Genomic DNA, 15682 nt, shown 5'->3' on the forward strand with positions numbered 1-15682 from the left:
TCTGTGAAACTATGGGGACATCTGTGAAACTAATGGGACATATGTGAAACTATTGGGGCATCTGTGAAACGACTGGGTGATCTGTGAAACTACTGGGACATATGTGAACTTATTGGGACATCTGTGAAACTATTCGGACATCTGTGAAACTATTGGGACATCTGTGAAGCTATGGGGACATCTGTGAAACTAATGGGACATATGTGAAACTATTAGGACATCTGTGAAACTACTGGTACATGTTAAATTATTGGGACATCTGTAAAACTATGGGGACATCTGTGAAACTAATGGGACATATGTGAAACTATTGGGGCATCTGTGAAACGACTGGGTGATCTGTGACACTAGTGGGACATATGTGAACTTATTGGGACATATGTGAACTTATTGGGACATCTGTGAAACTATTGGGACATCTGTGAAGCTATGGGGACATCTGTGAAACTAATGGGACATATGTGAAACTATTGGGACATCTGTGAAACTACTGGTACATCTGTTAAATTATTGGGACATCTGTAAAACTATGGGGACATCTGTGAAACTAATGGGACATATGTGAAACTATTGGGGCATCTGTGAAACGACTGGGTGATCTGTGACACTAGTGGGACATATGTGAACTTATTGGGACATCTGTGAAACTATTGGGACATCTGTGAAACTATTGGGACATCTGTGAAACTATGGGGACATCTGTGCAACTAATGGGACATAGGTGAAACTATTGGGGCATCTGTGAAACTACTGGGATCATCTGTGAAACTACTGGGACATCTGTAAAACTACTGGGACATCTTTGAAACTATTGGGACATCTGTGAAACTATGGGGACATCTGTTAACCTACTGGAATATCTGTAAAACTTCTGGGACATCTGTGAAATTATTGGGACATCTGTGAAACTATTGGGACATCTGTGAAACTACTGGTACATCTGTGAAATTATTGGGACATCTGTGAAACTATGGGGACATCTGTGAAACTAATGGGACATATGTGAAAATATTGGGGCATCTGTGAAACTACTGGGACATATGTGAAACTACTGGGACATCTGTAAAACTACTGGGACATCTTTGAAACTATTGGGACATCTGTGAAACTATTGGGATATCTGTTAAACTTCTGGGACATCTGTGAAACTATTGGGACATCTGTGAAACTATTTGGGACATCTGTTAAAGTATTGGGACATCTGTGAAACTACTGGTACATCTGTTAAATTATTGGGACATCTGTGAAACTATGGGGACATCTGTGAAACTAATGGGACATATGTGAAACTATTGGGGCATCTGTGAAACGACTGGGTGATCTGTGAAACTACTGGGACATATTTGAACTTATTGGGACATCTGTGAAACTATTGGGACATCTGTGAAACTATTGGGACATCTGTGAAGCTATGGGGACATCTGTGAAACTAATGGGACATATGTGAAACTATTAGGACATCTGTGAAACTACTGGTACATGTTAAATTATTGGGACATCTGTAAAACTATGGGGACATCTGTGAAACTAATGGGACATATGTTAAACTATTGGGGCATCTGTGAAACGACTGGGTGATCTGTGACACTAGTGGGACATATGTGAACTTATTGGGACATCTGTGAAACTATTGGGACATCTGTGAAACTATTGGGACATCTGTGAAACTATGGGGTCATCTGTGCAACTAATGGGACATATGTGAAACTATTGGGGCATCTGTGAAACTACTGGGATCATCTGTGAAACTACTGGGACATCTGTAAAACTACTGGGACATCTTTGAAACTATTGGGACATCTGTGAAACTATGGGGACATCTGTTAACCTACTGGAATATCTGTAAAACTTCTGGGACATCTGTGAAACTATTGGGAAATCTGTGAAACTATTGGGACATCTGTGAAACTACTGGTACATCTGTGAAATTATTGGGACATCTGTGAAACTATGGGGACATCTGTGAAACTAATGGGACATATGTGAAGCTATTGGGGCATCTGTGAAACTATTGGGACATCTGTGAAACTATTTGGGACATCTGTTAAAGTATTGGGACATCTGTGAAACTACTGGTACATCTGTTAAATTATTGGGACATCTGTGAAACTATGGGGACATCTGTGAAACTAATGGGACATATGTGAAACTATTGGGGCATCTGTGAAACGACTGGGTGATCTGTGAAACTACTGGGACATATGTGAACTTATTGGGACATCTGTGAAACTATTGGGACATCTGTGAAGCTATGGGGACATCTGTGAAACTAATGGGACATATGTGAAACTATTAGGACATCTGTGAAACTACTGGTACATGTTAAATTATTGGGACATCTGTAAAACTATGGGGACATCTGTGAAACTAATGGGACATATGTGAAACTATTGGGGCATCTGTGAAACGACTGGGTGATCTGTGACACTAGTGGGACATATGTGAACTTATTGGGACATCTGTGAAACTATTGGGACATCTGTGAAACTATTGGGACATCTGTGAAACTATGGGGTCATCTGTGCAACTAATGGGACATATGTGAAACTATTGGGGCATCTGCGAAACTACTGGGATCATCTGTGAAACTACTGGGACATCTGTAAAACTACTGGGACATCTTTGAAACTATTGGGACATCTGTGAAACTATGGGGACATCTGTTAACCTACTGGAATATCTGTAAAAGTTCTGGGACATCTGTGAAACTATTGGGACATCTGTGAAACTATTGGGACATCTGTGAAACTACTGGTACATCTGTGAAATTATTGGGACATCTGTGAAACTATGGGGACATCTGTGAAACTAATGGGACATATGTGAAACTATTGGGGCATCTGTGAAACTACTGGGACATATGTGAACCTATTGGGACATCTGTGAATCTACTGGGACATCTGTAAAACTACTGGGACATATGTGAATCTATTGGGACATCTGTGAAACTATTGAGACATCTGTGAAACAACTGGGACATCTGTTAAACTATTGGGACATCTGTTAAACTACTGGTACATCTGTTAAATTATTGGGACATCTGTAAAACTATGGGGACATCTGTGAAACTAATGGGACATATGTGAAACTATTGGGGCATCTGTGAAACGACTGGGTGATCTGTGACACTAGTGGGACATATGTGAACTTATTGGGACATCTGTGAAACTATTGGGACATCTGTGAAACTATGGGGACATCTGTGCAACTAATGGGACATATGTGAAACTATTGGGGCATCTGTGAAACTACTGGGATCATCTGTGAAACTACTGGGACATCTGTAAAACTACTGGGACATCTTTGAAACTATTGGGACATCTGTGAAACTATGGGGACATCTGTTAACCTACTGGAATATCTGTAAAACTTCTGGGACATCTGTGAAACTATTGGGACATCTGTGAAACTATTGGGACATCTGTGAAACTACTGGTACATCTGTGAAATTATTGGGACATCTGTGAAACTATGGGGACATCTGTGAAACTAATGGGACATATGTGAAACTATTGGGGCATCTGTGAAACTACTGGGACATATGTGAACCTATTGGGACATCTGTGAATCTACTGGGACATCTGTAAAACTACTGGGACATATGTGAATCTATTGGGACATCTGTGAAACTATTGAGACATCTGTGAAACAACTGGGACATCTGTTAAACTATTGGGACATCTGTTAAACTACTGGTACATCTGTTAAATTATTGGGACATCTGTAAAACTATGGGGACATCTGTGAAACTAATGGGACATATGTGAAACTATTGGGGCATCTGTGAAACGACTGGGTGATCTGTGACACTAGTGGGACATATGTGACCTTATTGGGACATCTGTGAAACTATTGGGACATCTGTGAAACTATTGGGACATCTGTGAAACTATGGGGTCATCTGTGCAACTAATGGGACATATGTGAAACTATTGGGGCATCTGTGAAACTACTGGGATCATCTGTGAAACTACTGGGACATCTGTAAAACTACTGGGACATCTTTGAAACTATTGGGACATCTGTGAAACTATGGGGACATCTGTTAACCTACTGGAATATCTGTAAAACTTCTGGGACATCTGTGAAACTATTGGGACATCTGTGAAACTATTGGGACATCTGTGAAACTACTGGTACATCTGTGAAATTATTGGGACATCTGTGAAACTATGGGGACATCTGTGAAACTAATGGGACATATGTGAAACTATTGGGGCATCTGTGAAACTACTGGGACATATGTGAACCTATTGGGACATCTGTGAATCTACTGGGACATCTGTAAAACTACTGGGACATATGTGAATCTATTGGGACATCTGTGAAACTATTGAGACATCTGTGAAACAACTGGGACATCTGTTAAACTATTGGGACATCTGTTAAACTACTGGTACATCTGTTAAATTATTGGGACATCTGTAAAACTATGGGGACATCTGTGAAACTAATGGGACATATGTGAAACTATTGGGGCATCTGTTAACCTACTGGAATATCAGTAAAACTCCTGGGACATCTGTAAAACTACTGGGACATCTTTGAAACTATTGGGACATCTGTGAAACTATGGGGACATCTGTTAACCTACTGGAATATCTGTAAAACTTCTGGGACATCTGTGAAACTATTGGGACATCTGTGAAACTATTGGGACATCTGTGAAACTACTGGTACATCTGTGAAATTATTGGGACATCTGTGAAACTATGGGGACATCTGTGAAACTAATGGGACATATGTGAAACTATTGGGGCATCTGTGAAACTACTAGGACATATGTGAACCTATTGGGACATCTGTGAATCTACTGGGACATCTGTAAAACTACTGGGACATATGTGAATCTATTGGGACATCTGTGAAACTATTGAGACATCTGTGAAACAACTGGGACATCTGTTAAACTATTGGGACATCTGTTAAACTACTGGTACATCTGTTAAATTATTGGGACATCTGTAAAACTATGGGGACATCTGTGAAACTAATGGGACATATGTGAAACTATTGGGGCATCTGTGAAACGACTGGGTGATCTGTGACACTAGTGGGACATATGTGACCTTATTGGGACATCTGTGAAACTATTGGGACATCTGTGAAACTATTGGGACATCTGTGAAACTATGGGGACATCTGTGCAACTAATGGGACATATGTGAAACTATTGGGGCATCTGTGAAACTACTGGGATCATCTGTGAAACTACTGGGACATCTGTAAAACTACTGGGACATCTTTGAAACTATTGGGACATCTGTGAAACTATGGGGACATCTGTTAACCTACTGGAATATCAGTAAAACTCCTGGGACATCTGTGAAACTATTGGGACATCTGTGAAACTATTGGGACATCTGTGAAACTACTGGTACATCTGTGAAATTATTGGGACATCTGTGAAACTATGGGGACATCTGTGAAACTAATGGGACATATGTGAAACTATTGGGGCATCTGTGAAACGACTGGGTGATCTGTGAAACTACTGGGACATATGTGAACTTATTGGGACATCTGTGAAACTATTGTGACATCTGTGAAACTATTGGGACACCTGTGAAGCTATGGGGACATCTGTGAAACTAATGGGACATATGTGAAACTATTGGGGCATCTGTGAAACTACTGGGATCATCTGTGAAACTACTGGGACATCTGTAAAACTACTGGGACATCTTTGAAACTATTGGGACATCTGTGAAACTATGGGGACATCTGTTAACCTACTGGAATATCTGTAAAACTTCTGGGACATCTGTGAAATTATTGGGACATCTGTGAAACTATTGGGACATCTGTGAAACTACTGGTACATCTGTGAAATTATTGGGACATCTGTGAAACTATGGGGACATCTGTGAAACTAATGGGACATATGTGAAACTACTGGGACATCTGTAAAACTACTGGGACATCTTTGAAACTATTGGGACATCTGTGAAACTATTGGGACATCTGTTAAACTTCTGGGACATCTGTGAAACTATTGGGACATCTGTGAAACTATTTGGGACATCTGTTAAAGTATTGGGACATCTGTGAAACTACTGGTACATCTGTTAAATTATTGGGACATCTGTGAAACTATGGGGACATCTGTGAAACTAATGGGACATATGTGAAACTATTGGGGCATCTGTGAAACGACTGGGTGATCTGTGAAACTACTGGGACATATGTGAACTTATTGGGACATCTGTGAAACTATTGGGACATCTGTGAAACTATTGGGACATCTGTGAAGCTATGGGGACATCTGTGAAACTAATGGGACATATGTGAAACTATTAGGACATCTGTGAAACTACTGGTACATGTTAAATTATTGGGACATCTGTAAAACTATGGGGACATCTGTGAAACTAATGGGACATATGTTAAACTATTGGGGCATCTGTGAAACGACTGGGTGATCTGTGACACTAGTGGGACATATGTGAACTTATTGGGACATCTGTGAAACTATTGGGACATCTGTGAAACTATTGGGACATCTGTGAAACTATGGGGTCATCTGTGCAACTAATGGGACATATGTGAAACTATTGGGGCATCTGTGAAACTACTGGGATCATCTGTGAAACTACTGGGACATCTGTAAAACTACTGGGACATCTTTGAAACTATTGGGACATCTGTGAAACTATGGGGACATCTGTTAACCTACTGGAATATCTGTAAAACTTCTGGGACATCTGTGAAACTATTGGGACATCTGTGAAACTATTGGGACATCTGTGAAACTACTGGTACATCTGTTAAATTATTGGGACATCTGTGAAACTATGGGGACATCTGTGAAACTAATGGGACATATGTGAAACTATTGGGGCATCTGTGAAACTACTGGGACATATGTAAACCTATTGGGACATCTGTGAATCTACTGGGACATCTGTAAAACTACTGGGACATATGTGAATCTATTGGGACATCTGTGAAACTATTGAGACATCTGTGAAACAACTGGGACATCTGTTAAACTATTGGGACATCTGTTAAACTACTGGTACATCTGTTAAATTATTGGGACATCTGTAAAACTATGGGGACATCTGTGAAACTAATGGGACATATGTGAAACTATTGGGGCATCTGTGAAACGACTGGGTGATCTGTGACACTAGTGGGACATATGTGAACTTATTGGGACATCTGTGAAACTATTGGGACATCTGTGAAACTATTGGGACATCTGTGAAACTATGGGGACATCTGTGCAACTAATGGGACATATGTGAAACTATTGGGGCATCTGTGAAACTACTGGGATCATCTGTGAAACTACTGGGACATCTGTAAAACTACTGGGACATCTTTGAAACTATTGGGACATCTGTGAAACTATGGGGACATCTGTTAACCTACTGGAATATCTGTAAAACTTCTGGGACATCTGTTAAAACTATTGGGACATCTGTGAAACTATTGGGACATCTGTGAAACTACTGGTACATCTGTGAAATTATTGGGACATCTGTGAAACTAATGGGACATATGTGAAACTATTGGGGCATCTGTGAAACTACTGGGACATATGTGAACCTATTGGGACATCTGTGAATCTACTGGGACATCTGTAAAACTACTGGGACATATGTGAATCTATTGGGACATCTGTGAAACTATTGAGACATCTGTGAAACAACTGGGACATCTGTTAAACTATTGGGACATCTGTTAAACTACTGGTACATCTGTTAAATTATTGGGACATCTGTAAAACTATGGGGACATCTGTGAAACTAATGGGACATATGTGAAACTATTGGGGCATCTGTGAAACGACTGGGTGATCTGTGACACTAGTGGGACATATGTGACCTTATTGGGACATCTGTGAAACTATTGGGACATCTGTGAAACTATTGGGACATCTGTGAAACTATGGGGACATCTGTGCAACTAATGGGACATATGTGAAACTATTGGGGCATCTGTGAAACTACTGGGATCATCTGTGAAACTACTGGGACATCTGTAAAACTACTGGGACATCTTTGAAACTATTGGGACATCTGTGAAACTATGGGGACATCTGTTAACCTACTGGAATATCAGTAAAACTCCTGGGATATCTGTGAAACTATTGGGACATCTGTGAAACTATTGGGACATCTGTGAAACTACTGGTACATCTGTGAAATTATTGGGACATCTGTGAAACTATGGGGACATCTGTGAAACTAATGGGACATATGTGAAACTATTGGGGCATCTGTGAAACGACTGGGTGATCTGTCAAACTACTGGGACATATGTGAACTTATTGGGACATCTGTGAAACTATTGTGACATCTGTGAAACTATTGGGACATCTGTGAAGCTATGGGGACATCTGTGAAACTAATGGGACATATGTGAAACTATTGGGACATCTGTGAAACTACTGGTACATCTGTTAAATTATTGGGACATCTGTAAAACTATGGGGACATCTGTGAAACTAATGGGACATATGTGAAACTATTGGGGCATCTGTGAAATGACTGGGTGATCTGTGACACTAGTGGGACATATGTGAACTTATTGGGACATCTGTGAAACTATTGGGACATCTGTGAAACTATTGGGACATCTGTGAAACTATGGGGACAACTGTGCAACTAATGGGACATATGTGAAACTATTGGGGCATCTGTGAAACTACTGGGATCATCTGTGAAACTACTGGGACATCTGTAAAACTACTGGGACATCTTTGAAACTATTGGGACATCTGTGAAACTATGGGGACATCTGTTAACCTACTGGAATATCAGTAAAACTCCTGGGACATCTGTGAAACTATTGGGACATCTGTGAAACTATTGGGACATCTGTGAAACTACTGGTACATCTGTGAAATTATTGGGACATCTGTGAAACTATGGGGACATCTGTGAAACTAATGGGACATATGTGAAACTATTGGGGCATCTGTGAAACGACTGGGTGATCTGTGAAACTACTGGGACATATGTGAACTTATTGGGACATCTGTGAAACTATTGTGACATCTGTGAAACTATTGGGACATCTGTGAAGCTATGGGGACATCTGTGAAACTAATGGGACATATGTGAAACTATTGGGGCATCTGTGAAACTACTGGGATCATCTGTGAAACTACTGGGACATCTGTAAAACTACTGGGACATCTTTGAAACTATTGGGACATCTGTGAAACTATGGGGACATCTGTTAACCTACTGGAATATCTGTAAAACTTCTGGGACATCTGTGAAATTATTGGGACATCTGTGAAACTATTGGGACATCTGTGAAACTACTGGTACATCTGTGAAATTATTGGGACATCTGTGAAACTATGGGGACATCTGTGAAACTAATGGGACATATGTGAAACTACTGGGACATCTGTAAAACTACTGGGACATCTTTGAAACTATTGGGACATCTGTGAAACTATTGGGACATCTGTTAAACTTCTGGGACATCTGTGAAACTATTGGGACATCTGTGAAACTATTTGGGACATCTGTTAAAGTATTGGGACATCTGTGAAACTACTGGTACATCTGTTAAATTATTGGGACATCTGTGAAACTATGGGGACATCTGTGAAACTAATGGGACATATGTGAAACTATTGGGGCATCTGTGAAACGACTGGGTGATCTGTGAAACTACTGGGACATATGTGAACTTATTGGGACATCTGTGAAACTATTGGGACATCTGTGAAACTATTGGGACATCTGTGAAGCTATGGGGACATCTGTGAAACTAATGGGACATATGTGAAACTATTAGGACATCTGTGAAACTACTGGTACATGTTAAATTATTGGGACATCTGTAAAACTATGGGGACATCTGTGAAACTAATGGGACATATGTTAAACTATTGGGGCATCTGTGAAACGACTGGGTGATCTGTGACACTAGTGGGACATATGTGAACTTATTGGGACATCTGTGAAACTATTGGGACATCTGTGAAACTATTGGGACATCTGTGAAACTATGGGGTCATCTGTGCAACTAATGGGACATATGTGAAACTATTGGGGCATCTGTGAAACTACTGGGATCATCTGTGAAACTACTGGGACATTTGTAAAACTACTGGGACATCTTTGAAACTATTGGGACATCTGTGAAACTATGGGGACATCTGTTAACCTACTGGAATATCTGTAAAACTTCTGGGACATCTGTGAAACTATTGGGACATCTGTGAAACTATTGGGACATCTGTGAAACTACTGGTACATCTGTTAAATTATTGGGACATCTGTGAAACTATGGGGACATCTGTGAAACTAATGGGACATATGTGAAACTATTGGGGCATCTGTGAAACTACTGGGACATATGTAAACCTATTGGGACATCTGTGAATCTCCTGGGACATCTGTAAAACTACTGGGACATATGTGAATCTATTGGGACATCTGTGAAACTATTGAGACATCTGTGAAACAACTGGGACATCTGTTAAACTATTGGGACATCTGTTAAACTACTGGTACATCTGTTAAATTATTGGGACATCTGTAAAACTATGGGGACATCTGTGAAACTAATGGGACATATGTGAAACTATTGGGGCATCTGTGAAACGACTGGGTGATCTGTGACACTAGTGGGACATATGTGAACTTATTGGGACATCTGTGAAACTATTGGGACATCTGTGAAACTATTGGGACATCTGTGAAACTATGGGGACATCTGTGCAACTAATGGGACATATGTGAAACTATTGGGGCATCTGTGAAACTACTGGGATCATCTGTGAAACTACTGGGACATCTGTAAAACTACTGGGACATCTTTGAAACTATTGGGACATCTGTGAAACTATGGGGACATCTGTTAACCTACTGGAATATCTGTAAAACTTCTGGGACATCTGTTAAAACTATTGGGACATCTGTGAAACTATTGGGACATCTGTGAAACTACTGGTACATCTGTGAAATTATTGGGACATCTGTGAAACTAATGGGACATATGTGAAACTATTGGGGCATCTGTGAAACTACTGGGACATATGTGAACCTATTGGGACATCTGTGAATCTACTGGGACATCTGTAAAACTACTGGGACATATGTGAATCTATTGGGACATCTGTGAAACTATTGAGACATCTGTGAAACAACTGGGACATCTGTTAAACTATTGGGACATCTGTTAAACTACTGGTACATCTGTTAAATTATTGGGACATCTGTAAAACTATGGGGACATCTGTGAAACTAATGGGACATATGTGAAACTATTGGGGCATCTGTGAAACGACTGGGTGATCTGTGACACTAGTGGGACATATGTGACCTTATTGGGACATCTGTGAAACTATTGGGACATCTGTGAAACTATTGGGACATCTGTGAAACTATGGGGACATCTGTGCAACTAATGGGACATATGTGAAACTATTGGGGCATCTGTGAAACTACTGGGATCATCTGTGAAACTACTGGGACATCTGTAAAACTACTGGGACATCTTTGAAACTATTGGGACATCTGTGAAACTATGGGGACATCTGTTAACCTACTGGAATATCAGTAAAACTCCTGGGATATCTGTGAAACTATTGGGACATCTGTGAAACTATTGGGACATCTGTGAAACTACTGGTACATCTGTGAAATTATTGGGACATCTGTGAAACTATGGGGACATCTGTGAAACTAATGGGACATATGTGAAACTATTGGGGCATCTGTGAAACGACTGGGTGATCTGTCAAACTACTGGGACATATGTGAACTTATTGGGACATCTGTGAAACTATTGTGACATCTGTGAAACTATTGGGACATCTGTGAAGCTATGGGGACATCTGTGAAACTAATGGGACATATGTGAAACTATTGGGACATCTGTGAAACTACTGGTACATCTGTTAAATTATTGGGACATCTGTAAAACTATGGGGACATCTGTGAAACTAATGGGACATAGGTGAAACTATTGGGGCATCTGTGAAACTACTGGGATCATCTGTGAAACTACTGGGACATCTGTAAAACTACTGGGACATCTTTGAAACTATTGGGACATCTGTGAAACTATGGGGACATCTGTTAACCTACTGGAATATCTGTAAAACTTCTGGGACATCTGTGAAATTATTGGGACATCTGTGAAACTATTGGGACATCTGTGAAACTACTGGTACATCTGTGAAATTATTGGGACATCTGTGAAACTATGGGGACATCTGTGAAACTAATGGGACATATGTGAAACTATTGGGGCATCTGTGAAACGACTGGGTGATCTGTGAAACTACTGGGACATATGTGAACTTATTGGGACATCTGTGAAACTATTCGGACATCTGTGAAACTATTGGGACATCTGTGAAGCTATGGGGACATCTGTGAAACTAATGGGACATATGTGAAACTATTAGGACATCTGTGAAACTACTGGTACATGTTAAATTATTGGGACATCTGTAAAACTATGGGGACATCTGTGAAACTAATGGGACATATGTGAAACTATTGGGGCATCTGTGAAACGACTGGGTGATCTGTGACACTAGTGGGACATATGTGAACTTATTGGGACATATGTGAACTTATTGGGACATCTGTGAAACTATTGGGACATCTGTGAAGCTATGGGGACATCTGTGAAACTAATGGGACATATGTGAAACTATTGGGACATCTGTGAAACTACTGGTACATCTGTTAAATTATTGGGACATCTGTAAAACTATGGGGACATCTGTGAAACTAATGGGACATATGTGAAACTATTGGGGCATCTGTGAAACGACTGGGTGATCTGTGACACTAGTGGGACATATGTGAATTTATTGGGACATCTGTGAAACTATTGGGACATCTGTGAAACTATTGGGACATCTGTGAAACTATGGGGACATCTGTGCAACTAATGGGACATAGGTGAAACTATTGGGGCATCTGTGAAACTACTGGGATCATCTGTGAAACTACTGGGACATCTGTAAAACTACTGGGACATCTTTGAAACTATTGGGACATCTGTGAAACTATGGGGACATCTGTTAACCTACTGGAATATCTGTAAAACTTCTGGGACATCTGTGAAATTATTGGGACATCTGTGAAACTATTGGGACATCTGTGAAACTACTGGTACATCTGTGAAATTATTGGGACATCTGTGAAACTATGGGGACATCTGTGAAACTAATGGGACATATGTGAAAATATTGGGGCATCTGTGAAACTACTGGGACATATGTGAAACTACTGGGACATCTGTAAAACTACTGGGACATCTTTGAAACTATTGGGACATCTGTGAAACTATTGGGATATCTGTTAAACTTCTGGGACATCTGTGAAACTATTGGGACATCTGTGAAACTATTTGGGACATCTGTTAAAGTATTGGGACATCTGTGAAACTACTGGTACATCTGTTAAATTATTGGGACATCTGTGAAACTATGGGGACATCTGTGAAACTAATGGGACATATGTGAAACTATTGGGGCATCTGTGAAACGACTGGGTGATCTGTGAAACTACTGGGACATATTTGAACTTATTGGGACATCTGTGAAACTATTGGGACATCTGTGAAACTATTGGGACATCTGTGAAGCTATGGGGACATCTGTGAAACTAATGGGACATATGTGAAACTATTAGGACATCTGTGAAACTACTGGTACATGTTAAATTATTGGGACATCTGTAAAACTATGGGGACATCTGTGAAACTAATGGGACATATGTTAAACTATTGGGGCATCTGTGAAACGACTGGGTGATCTGTGACACTAGTGGGACATATGTGAACTTATTGGGACATCTGTGAAACTATTGGGACATCTGTGAAACTATTGGGACATCTGTGAAACTATGGGGTCATCTGTGCAACTAATGGGACATATGTGAAACTATTGGGGCATCTGTGAAACTACTGGGATCATCTGTGAAACTACTGGGACATCTGTAAAACTACTGGGACATCTTTGAAACTATTGGGACATCTGTGAAACTATGGGGACATCTGTTAACCTACTGGAATATCTGTAAAACTTCTGGGACATCTGTGAAACTATTGGGAAATCTGTGAAACTATTGGGACATCTGTGAAACTACTGGTACATCTGTGAAATTATTGGGACATCTGTGAAACTATGGGGACATCTGTGAAACTAATGGGACATATGTGAAACTATTGGGGCATCTGTGAAACTATTGGGACATCTGTGAAACTATTTGGGACATCTGTTAAAGTATTGGGACATCTGTGAAACTACTGGTACATCTGTTAAATTATTGGGACATCTGTGAAACTATGGGGACATCTGTGAAACTAATGGGACATATGTGAAACTATTGGGGCATCTGTGAAACGACTGGGTGATCTGTGAAACTACTGGGACATATGTGAACTTATTGGGACATCTGTGAAACTATTGGGACATCTGTGAAGCTATGGGGACATCTGTGAAACTAATGGGACATATGTGAAACTATTAGGACATCTGTGAAACTACTGGTACATGTTAAATTATTGGGACATCTGTAAAACTATGGGGACATCTGTGAAACTAATGGGACATATGTGAAACTATTGGGGCATCTGTGAAACGACTGGGTGATCTGTGACACTAGTGGGACATATGTGAACTTATTGGGACATCTGTGAAACTATTGGGACATCTGTGAAACTATTGGGACATCTGTGAAACTATGGGGTCATCTGTGCAACTAATGGGACATATGTGAAACTATTGGGGCATCTGCGAAACTACTGGGATCATCTGTGAAACTACTGGGACATCTGTAAAACTACTGGGACATCTTTGAAACTATTGGGACATCTGTGAAACTATGGGGACATCTGTTAACCTACTGGAATATCTGTAAAAGTTCTGGGACATCTGTGAAACTATTGGGACATCTGTGAAACTATTGGGACATCTGTGAAACTACTGGTACATCTGTGAAATTATTGGGACATCTGTGAAACTATGGGGACATCTGTGAAACTAATGGGACATATGTGAAACTATTGGGGCATCTGTGAAACTACTGGGACATATGTGAACCTATTGGGACATCTGTGAATCTACTGGGACATCTGTAAAACTACTGGGACATATGTGAATCTATTGGGACATCTGTGAAACTATTGAGACATCTGTGAAACAACTGGGACATCTGTTAAACTATTGGGACATCTGTTAAACTACTGGTACATCTGTTAAATTATTGGGACATCTGTAAAACTATGGGGACATCTGTGAAACTAATGGGACATATGTGAAACTATTGGGGCATCTGTGAAACGACTGGGTGATCTGTGACACTAGTGGGACATATGTGAACTTATTGGGACATCTGTGAAACTATTGGGACATCTGTGAAACTATGGGGACATCTGTGCAACTAATGGGACATATGTGAAACTATTGGGGCATCTGTGAAACTACTGGGATCATCTGTGAAACTACTGGGACATCTGTAAAACTACTGGGACATCTTTGAAACTATTGGGACATCTGTGAAACTATGGGGACATCTGTTAACCTACTGGAATATCTGTAAAACTTCTGGGACATCTGTGAAACTATTGGGACATCTGTGAAACTATTGGGACATCTGTGAAACTACTGGTACATCTGTGAAATTATTGGGACATCTGTGAAACTATGGGGACATCTGTGAAACTAATGGGACATATGTGAAAC

This window comes from Petromyzon marinus, chromosome 37 (assembly GCF_048934315.1).
Source record: "Petromyzon marinus isolate PM22_M1 ecotype Great Lakes invasive population chromosome 37, UKy_Petmar_22M1.pri1.0, whole genome shotgun sequence".
NCBI classification, from domain to species: Eukaryota; Metazoa; Chordata; class Hyperoartia; order Petromyzontiformes; family Petromyzontidae; genus Petromyzon; species Petromyzon marinus.